General features: G+C 43.4%; 2 long non-coding RNA genes across 4 annotated transcripts in view; one reads left to right on the forward strand and one right to left on the reverse strand.

Moving 5' to 3' along the window:
- The window catches only part of LOC107195374, a 20644-nt gene extending 15225 nt beyond the window's left edge, over positions 1–5419 (forward strand). The window contains exon 3 of the long non-coding RNA XR_001516504.2: positions 5283–5419. This is a non-coding gene — a long non-coding RNA (uncharacterized LOC107195374). The remainder of the gene's footprint in view (positions 1–5282) is intronic.
- LOC112476328 lies at positions 3269–9503 on the reverse strand. Of its 3 annotated transcripts, none has more exons than XR_003045035.1 (2): positions 5246–9503; positions 3269–3408 (listed from the first exon to the last, which is right to left on the reverse strand). It is a non-coding gene; the product is annotated as an uncharacterized LOC112476328 (long non-coding RNA). The 3 variants fall into 3 exon arrangements; XR_003045033.1 differs by having other exon boundaries at positions 3269–3465; XR_003045034.1 differs by having other exon boundaries at positions 3269–3475.
- Between the last annotated feature and the right edge of the window lie 6 nt (positions 9504–9509).

Here is a 9509-nt window from a genome sequence, read left to right on the forward strand (position 1 = left end):
TGGATAAGCCATGTGTAGGTGGGAGACGAGGCCCTCAAAGACCAGGCTTGAGTTAAAATAAAGCGCTTCCAATGAGGATAGTTTTCATGAACTATATGACTTTATGTAATTGAATGAGTGTGCAAATAAGGCCTCAGAGCTGGACTTGAAAAGAGGCTGACCTCTACCACCAGCCCCCACACAGCCTTACTTTTGATGTTGAACAAATCTGTAAAAATTCGGTTTCGAAGGAGTGCAAAATTATTGTTAGTCTGAGGGACCCACTTGTCTAAGTCTGGTCCTGCCAGAAAGCTCTTGTACCCAGATGGTCCATTTCTTTGCATTAGCCCAGACTCCTCCCACCTGCCTTTCCTCTGAGCTTGGAACTCCTCTTGAGCAAGACATAAACCAGCCACTCAGCTGAGGCTTTTGAATCCTTCTTGGTGGACTATCCATGAGCAGATGGGGTTTCTTCCCCTGCTCAGCCCTTTGAAAAAGTATTAATATCTGTTTAGTCCTTAGAATAGAGCCTGCTATATAGCAGGTAATATTTAACTTTCGATAATTTGAGAGGCTTTCAACATTAGCAAAGAAAGGATGGGTTTATGCTGCGGACCCCCTAGAGTATCTGATGGTGGCAAAAAAACCTGAGAGGCCCCTCCAGGGCAGAGCTGGGTTGTGGGCAGGGGAAAAGAAAAACGACGCAGATGATCAGAGAGACAATCCCTGGAGTTCCACAAGGTGAATGTTGTTTGGAAGAACTGGAGACTCAATTTGAAAAGTAATATTTTGTACCATCTAATATTAAGAGTTTATTTCAGGTAAAAGATTGGGCCTGCTTAGCCGCTCGAGGTTCTGTGTAGAACTCTGACAGTATATTTGGCTAGGACCCTCATTCTTTTTCTTTTTTTTTTTTTTAACTAGTTTGTTGAGGTTTGATAGACATACAAAAAGCTGTGCATATTTAATATATACAACTTGATGAGTTTGTAGATAAGTATACAGCCACGATCACCATTATCTGTGTCATAAACATATCCATTTTCTCCAAAAGTTTCCTCCCACCTTCTTAATTATTATTTTACGTGTGTGAGGTAAGAACACTTAACCTAAGATCTACCTTCTTAGCACATTTTTAAGTATACAATACAGTATTGTTAACTATAGGCTCTATGCTGTACAGTAGGTCTCTAGGACTTATTCATCTGTTATAATTGAAACTTTGTATCCTTTGACTAATACCTCTCTGTTTCCCCCTCCTCACAGCTGCTAGCAACCACCATTCTACTCTATGCTGAGTTTGACACTTTTAGATGCCTCACATAAGTGGTAACATGTAATATTTGTCTTTCTATGACTGGCATATTTCATTTAGCATAATGCCCTTCAGGCCCATCCATGTTGTCCCAAATGTCAGAATTTCCTTCTTTTCTAAGGCTGAATAATATATCCGTTGTGTGTATATACCACATTTTCTTTGTTAATTCAGAATTGATGAATATTTAGACTTCTCCCATGTCTTGGCTATTGTGAACAATGCTTCAATGAACATGGGAGTACCAATATCTCTTTGAGATCTTGATTTCAATTCTTTTGGACATATACTTAGAAGTGGGATTACTGGGTCATAACGGTGGTTCTAGTTTCAATTTTTGGAGGCTTCTCCATACTGTTTTCCATAGTGGCTGCAGTAGTTCACATTCTCACCAACAGGGCAAAGGGTTCCATTTTTCCATATTTTTGCCAACACTTGTTATTTTTTGCTTTTTTGATAATAGCCAAGGACCCTTTATTTTAAAATGTGCAGTTTCATTTTTAGGTTTCACACAGCTATTAATGTGCCAGATAGACCCCTTCAGAGTTGTCACTTACTGTTCAAAAGTTTGGGACTAATTCCACAATATCACCTAGCATAGATTAAAGAATAGGCTTTATTGGTGTAAACTCATAACACCAGGGTCAAGGCTGCTAAATAGTATATGGGTTCTGGTTCTTGAGGAAAGCTCCTTCCCCCAGCCCCATGGATCTCCCTTCCTATAGGGTAAGTGTGAGAAAGTGGCCTTGGCCTTGTTTGTAAAGGAATAAACAGATGGTCTTATGCCAGGCAGTTTGAAATTAGGGTGCTTACTCTTTATAGAAGTTGATTAGGAATGCCAGCTGCCCTGCACCTGGGGATCTTGGGGCCTGTGGGATATAGTTCCCCATGGGAAGGTCAGGAAGGCTGAGAGGAAGTCATCTGTTCCCTGGGAAGCTGAGTATGGGTGCTGTCTCTGCCGAGAGAATGAGGGAGCTCCTGGGGACCCAGCTGACCCCAGGTGAACACCCAGAGCCATTCTTGAACAATCGTGCTTCTTATAACAGAGAATGTACCTATGACTGATTATCCATTTTATTTTTTACCTGGGGAAAAAAAGGTGCTAGAACTTTCTAGAACTCTCTTACCATTACTGAATTTTTCAAAAGATCATATTCTAAGAGTGATTATCACTCAAATCAGAAATAGTATATGAGAAAGGAAAATAAAATCCTTAGGAGTGTTCGATATCTATACATCTCCTTCATATATTCTATCTTCTTATAAAATTCCCCTGTGATTTATGTATTTCTATTGAAGTGAGATTCACATAACATAAAACCAACCATTTTAAAATGCACAATTCAGTGGCATTAGTATAATTACATTGTTCTACAACCACTATCTCTAGCTAGTTCCAAAACTTTTCATCACCCCAAAAGAAGACCTCATACCCATTAAGCAATCACTCCTTATTCCCTCCTACGCCTGCCCCTAACAACAACCAATCTGTTTTATGTCTCTAAGGATTTACTTATCCTGGATATCTCACATAAATGGAGTCATACACTATGGGACTTTTTGTGTCTGCCTTCTTTTACTTAGCATATCATTTACATGATCCATTCGTGTCGTAGCGTGTATCAGTACCTCATTCATTTCTACAGCTGAATAATATTTCATTGTATGGATCGACCACATTTTGTTTATCTATTCGTGGGATGAGAGACATTTGAGTTGTTTTCACTTTGGGCTATTGTGAATAATATTGCTATGAACATTTGTGTACAAATAGTTGTTTAATACCTGTTTTTAGACCTTTTGGGTATAGACATAGGAGTGGAATTTCTGGAACATATGGTAAGTCTATATTTATTTAACTTTTTGAAGAACCATGATTGGTATCTTTGTTTCTTCTGGTTTTATTAGAAATGCAGGAAAACAGTGCTGCTCAGGACAGCTTGCAATTTAGTTGAAGCAATCATTAGTCATGAATATACTAAAACATTCTTTATTGAGGCTAAAAGGAAACAATGTTTGCTGTTTACCAGAGAACTGGAAATGTTTCGAAACCAACAGTTGTAAAGTTAGCTGAATAATAATCTTCTTTGAAGTTGGATCCATACAGGAGACTCCTGGATAATCATTTCAAAGCATTTCAGAGAATGAGGTCAGTGTGGTGGCCAGCAATCCTGTGGGGCACTAAGTTATAAGTGAGGTGCAGGTCTTATTTTTACCCTTCCCATAGTCTAATACCTTAACTCCCACCCCCAACCCTTACCACAACCAGTCCCCAGCCAAATGCTTCCTCCCCACCACTCAGAGCTGAGAGGATGCCCTGACCCCTTCACTCACTTCCCCCTTCACTCCCCATTGCCTCTTTCTCCCCACCAGAGATAGATACTGAACAAATTTAACTTTCACATTTGAAACAACTATCTATGAAATAAATCACTAGAGAATAACTGTAAACTCCTGTGTTGTTTATTTAGCCCTGATTTCATAACGTGCAGGAATCAGACTGCCCTGATATTTCATAATATGCTGGCTTTGCCACACTGAGTCGAACGGCTATCTGAACAAACAACTCTAGTTTCATTTGCTTCTAGATAGTCCCCTCAAACTACTTCAAGTGAGAACAGATTACAATACTTTTCGCATCAGAACATACATCAGAAATTATATTTTTAGCTCCCTTGAGGCTGAAGGGAACCTGCAGCTTGTTCTTGGATCCTCATTCTAGTCCAACATCAAGCTCAGACAAGCAGAAGTGTTCTCTCTCTCAAACAAATAATGCCAGCCCCACTGCCCCTCTTGGTTGCCCACGTCACCAAGAATGTTAGTACTGCACAGCTTTTTCATCAATGTTCACCTGTTTTTCCTTTTGCTCTCAGAAAACACAAAGCCAGAAGTCTCAAGCAGTGGTTAAGAGGCTAGGAGCTTGGCTTAAGTGTCTGACAGACTTGGGTTTCAATACTAGCTTTGCTTCTAACTGGCCATTAGTTTGTCAGGATTACTTTGTCAACCCCTCTGTGCCTCAGTTTCTTCATCCTTAAAATAGAGAGTATCTACTCCATCAGGCTGTGGGCCGTGAGGGTTAAATGAAGTGCTGCCAGCACAGTGCTTGGCACTTGTACAAGCTGCAGATAATATTGTTGACATAGTTTTGCCCACTATTTCTTTTCTCCTCTTTCCTCCACTACCTCCTCCCCCTAATCTGTCAGTTAGAGGAGACATGATTGTAGTTTCAGGGGAGGGAAGGGAACAAGGAAATAGGTTGTTTCCTCCTAGTTGTTGTGTTTCAACTTCAAGGAACAAAAAGGGAGAAGGATTTGAAGAGGGAGGATTCTCATTTTCCTGTAACAAGCAGAATAAAGCTAAAAGCAAAACCAAACAAACTAGAAAAGATTTTTCTGGCTTGGGTGCAAGGATGATAATGAGGGAGCCATAGAGTTTCCTGGCTGGAGGAGGCAGCAGACAGAGTGATGCACAACTTCCCGGATTCTCTCTGCCTTGGCAAGCTGGAAGAGTGTCATCAGATACATGGTAAGGAAGCTCTACTCCAGAGAGCTGTAACTATCTCATAAAGGAGTTCTTTCTGTAGATGCAAGAAGTTTGGGCCGATTGGTAAGATAGAAAGAGAGGAGACAGAAATTTTTTCTTAGGGATCCTGCATTGCTCAGGGTTAAGGATACTCCACAAACATTTAGAAATAAATGTCAAATCACTAGGCTGTGATGGTACATTTTATAGATCACCTTCAAATAATTGTAAGAAAGACAAGAATTTTAGAAACCTCTTGGAGCCAAGCCGATCACAAAGTAAGCAAGGCCTACGGTCACTTCCCTTAGTTTTTAGACTCCTGGACTATTAAAATAATTAATAAATAACAAAACGTGGTGCTTCAGTTATCTACCATGTCATAACAAACCACCCCAAAACTTAGTAGTTAAAACACATTCATTCATTCACCTTCATTCATTTTGTCACAATTCTGTCGTTTGGGCAGGGCTCAGCAGGGATGGCGCCTCGTTTCTGCTCCATGTAGCATACGACGATATTCATCCGGGAGTTAGATGGGCTGTGACGTCCCTGATGGCCTGTCATTCTCCAGGGTCCCTCTCCACCTAGTCGTGAAATCCGAGCTTCTAACATGGCAGCTGGAGCCTGAGAAGGTAAAGGAAGAAGCTGCCAAATCCCTTAAGGCCTAGATCTAGACCCGGTCACTGTCATCAGTTTCTTCACGTTGTACTGGTCGAAGCAGGACCCAAGGCCAACTCAGACATAAGCGGAGAGGAACAAACTCCACCTGGATCACAGGAGCAGCAGGAGCCTATGAAGAAAGGAAGAGGTGTTGACCATCATATTTGGAGACTGTCTACCAGACAGGGTTGTAAAAATTGTGGTGTATTTTAAATGTTTACATTTAACACATTAACACCTTTAGCATAAAAGTACACAACGACTATATGCTTAACCTTTGAGTATAATATCAATATTCTAAATTTAAGGTGGGGCGCAACAAACCTTTCTTCCTTCCCCAGGGTTTAGAGTCTGTTGTCATGGAGTCTGTCTTAGAGTCTGTGAAGGAAGTTCTTTTCCTAAGTCCCGAATGATTGTGTAATTCGTAATGGGTACCAACAGTCGTTCATTCCTAAAGGCACTCGCTATTCTCAAAGTTCTTGTTCTTCTGATTTTAGATATAGTGAGGTCGCCGGGAAAACTAATTGTCTTCCTGTCAGGGCATCAGCCTCCCCTTCTAACCAGTAGCAGCAGTAATCTCTTCCCACACCGTCTGACCCTCCAGAGTGCGACAAGGGGTTATTAGTCTGTGTACTTGCCATGTAGCAGCCATTCCCTCTACAGAGATGTGGAGTTCCACTTGTAGGGTCATATGATTCTATGGCACAAAAAAAGACTTAATAGGGCCAATTAGCAGTGGAGGTGACATGTCCCATAGATCAGAAATAAGGAGGTACCAAACTCTCCTCATACAAGCTTTGGGAAGCTTGTATGAGAATTTGGGGGCTTTGGGTAAAGTCCCTGCCAGTAGCTGCCTTGGGGTGGAGAAGAAGATGGAACGCAACACCAAGATAGCCAGGCCAGTTGCTAAAAAGTTGTGTCAGCTCCTTACAACAAGACGGAAATTACTGTGGGATCACAGACTGCAATTTTGGGAACATGAGTTGTTTTTATAAAGCCGTTTGTATTTTCTATAATTAGATCTTTTCTGTTCTTAGTTTTTAGTACATCTTTAAAATGCTAGTCTGGTCAGCTGTGCTAAGAATCAAGAAAGAGGTTTTTGTCCAGTTTGGACCAGAGTTTTAAAGGGGAAGCAGCTTACCAAACACCCGACAGTGGGAACAACAGAGTGGGGGTGGCCAGGTGAGAGAGCCTCTAAGGGAAGGTGAACCGAGGGCAGCTGAGTTGGACACCCTTGTTCGGAAACTCTCCTCATATGGAGATGTGTTTATCAAATCTGGGTCCCTCCCCCCATCCCCACAGTCTGTTACTCCCTAGTGGCCCAGACAAGAGGCAAGAAGGGACATCAGTGAACAGTGAGAAGGAAGACTGAACTAGGATTTGTGACCTAAGGCTGGAGTGGATGGTTAACTATGGAGTTTGCTCTTAAGAATGGAGCCAGCAAACAGAAAATCTGGTCTTCATTAGGAAGAGGAGGGAGGGTTCAATCTGAGCGTGAGCCTCCAGGTGCTGAATAATCAGGCAGGCAGGTTTTCTTTTTTCTAGTTAGTGAAGAAAAAGACACAGACTGCAGAGGACTCCATCCAATGCCTAGGAAGGGGATGAGTGAGAGTGAATAGGCGGGGATGAGTGAGAGTGAGTAGGCTGGCATGGCCCCTTAAGCAAACTGGGACATAGGGAAGAGCTTAGTTAGATAACTTCAACCTAAAGGAGATATAGGGCAGGATTGAGGATAGGGAAAGGCTGCCGACTGTGGGTACATGAGGACTGGAGACCCCACAGGCACTGTGACCACAAGGCTTGGAAGATTTGAATAATTCCAGACCCTCCCCAGGCCTGGTTCTCTGGGGCTGCTGCTCGAAGACCTTTAGTAGCTATAGCTGGGTAGAGCTGGGAGTAGGCAGCCACTGTCATTGCCAATGTCCCAGAGTCAGCCCTGCTTTCATAATCTGTTCCAGTTATCTAAAACTGAGTAACATGCTAGGCCAAACTTGTGGCTGAAAACGATCCTTTATTTTGCATTTTAGGCAGGGCAAGGAGGGACCACTCTGTTCCTTATGCCTGGGGCCCCAGACTCGAATAGCTGGAGACAGTGGGGGGCCAACAGGGTACCTCTCTTCCTGCAGGCTCAAGGTGTCTTTCTGCAGTTTCTCCCACATTCTCTCCAGCATGGAGACCTCAGGGGAGCTGACTTAGTAGTGGCTCAGGGATCTAAGAGCAACAATTTCCAGAGGCCCAGGCAAAAGTTGCAAGGTGTTTATCATCATCTAACTTCGGAAGTTCCAGGATATGGTGATTTCCACCGTATTACGTTGATTTAACAAATCACTAATTCCAGCCCAAATTTAAATGAAGAAGATATAGACCAGGGGTCCCCAACTCCCAGGCCACGGACAGTTACCAGTTAGTGGTCTGTTAGGAACGGGGCTGCACGACAGGAGGTGAGCAGCATGTGAGTGAGTGAAACTTCATCTGTATTTGCAGCTGCTCCCCAGCGCCAGCATCACTGGCTCAGCTACACCTCAGATCATCAGGCATTAGATTTTCATAGGAGCACCAGTCCCTCCCTGGTGCCAAAAAGGTTGAGGACCGCTGGTATAGACCCACACTTCTCAACAGGAGTGTCAAAGAATTTGCCACCATTTTTAATGCATCATAGCATCTCACCAAGTCCTTAGCAAAGTCTCCCAGCTGAACTCCCTGTCCCTAGATTCTCACTGATGGCAGCTCAGAGGCAACAATGCACAGGGTAGAAAACATAAGGGCTTTGGAAGCCATCAGGCCTGCATTCTGGTGCAGGCAGGATCCACCACTTAGGAAACTGGTTGAGCTTGTTAGGTTACTTAACTCTTAGAGCCATTGTTTCCTTGCGTGTAAAATGGAATAATAACTACTATAGTGGCCAAGCAAATGTACATCTCATATCTTCCAATGCAGAATGTAACTAACCAATGGCCCTGCCCCAGCGGCTGAGCTCTGAAATCTGTCCTCTGATACTCATCCCCAAGTCAGTGCCGAGGCCAGTTTCCTTGGGCTGCTGGCAGCCTATGACTAAGCACAAGAGGCCTATGTCTGGCAACTGTTGGATTTCTAGAACAGGCCAATTTGGCTCAAGGAACCTCCAGGGACTTGCTGAACTTTAATCTTAGCATTGACTACAGTATAAGATGCTTCCTTCCATCCAACCTTACTTCCTTGCCTCTTTCCTTTTCAAGGATCACACCTGCACCCCAGATCCAGCTCTTTGTCCATTTCCCTCATAAATCTCTTGCACAGTGCTCTTATCTGGCACTGCATTGTGGGGACTGGGACAAACAGCCAGATGCTCGCAGGGATGCTGGGAGTATTAAATAAGTAGGTGTATGCAAGCACCTAGCCAAGGCCTGGCATATAGTTGACATTCATTCCACTAGTATTTACTGAGTCCCTGCTGTGTGCGGACTTTAGCCTGGGCACCCAGGACATAATGGTAAGAAGGTCAGGGCCACCTGCTTGAAGCTTCTTGCAAACTCCCACTGCTGGGAGATAAAGTCCCAACTCTTCTATGGGATACAATGAGCCATTCAAAATTTGACCCCAAGAGTCTCAACACTGCCAACTCCACATTCTGCACACTCGAGCCTATAATCAAGAGTAACTTTCCTCTTTCCTCCTACAATATTGCTCTTTCACCCCTAATGTCTTAGCACACCTTTTTCTTCTCCTTGGAATACCTCCTCCCTCCCTCATGCACACTCCTTACGTGACAACCCTTACACACATGCCCCAAAACCCAGTTCAGTTGTGGGGTCTTAAGTCACGGGGCAGAACGTGCTCGCTGGCACAAATTTTAGCACGCACCTCATAAAAGCACTCGTTACACTGTGCTGTAATTGCTGTAACAGCGTCCCTGCTAATTTGTGAGCTTGTCTACAACTGGGGCAATGTGCTATCTATGCTGAATGTCCAGTACTTGGCACTCGGTAGGACCGCAGTACGGATCCGAGTTGTGGGAAAGTGAATGCGCCAAGGACGACAGGCGATTTTCCGGGGC

Source organism: Pteropus alecto, unplaced genomic scaffold (genome assembly GCF_000325575.1).
Source record: "Pteropus alecto unplaced genomic scaffold, ASM32557v1 scaffold161, whole genome shotgun sequence".
Taxonomy (NCBI): Eukaryota; Metazoa; Chordata; class Mammalia; order Chiroptera; family Pteropodidae; genus Pteropus; species Pteropus alecto.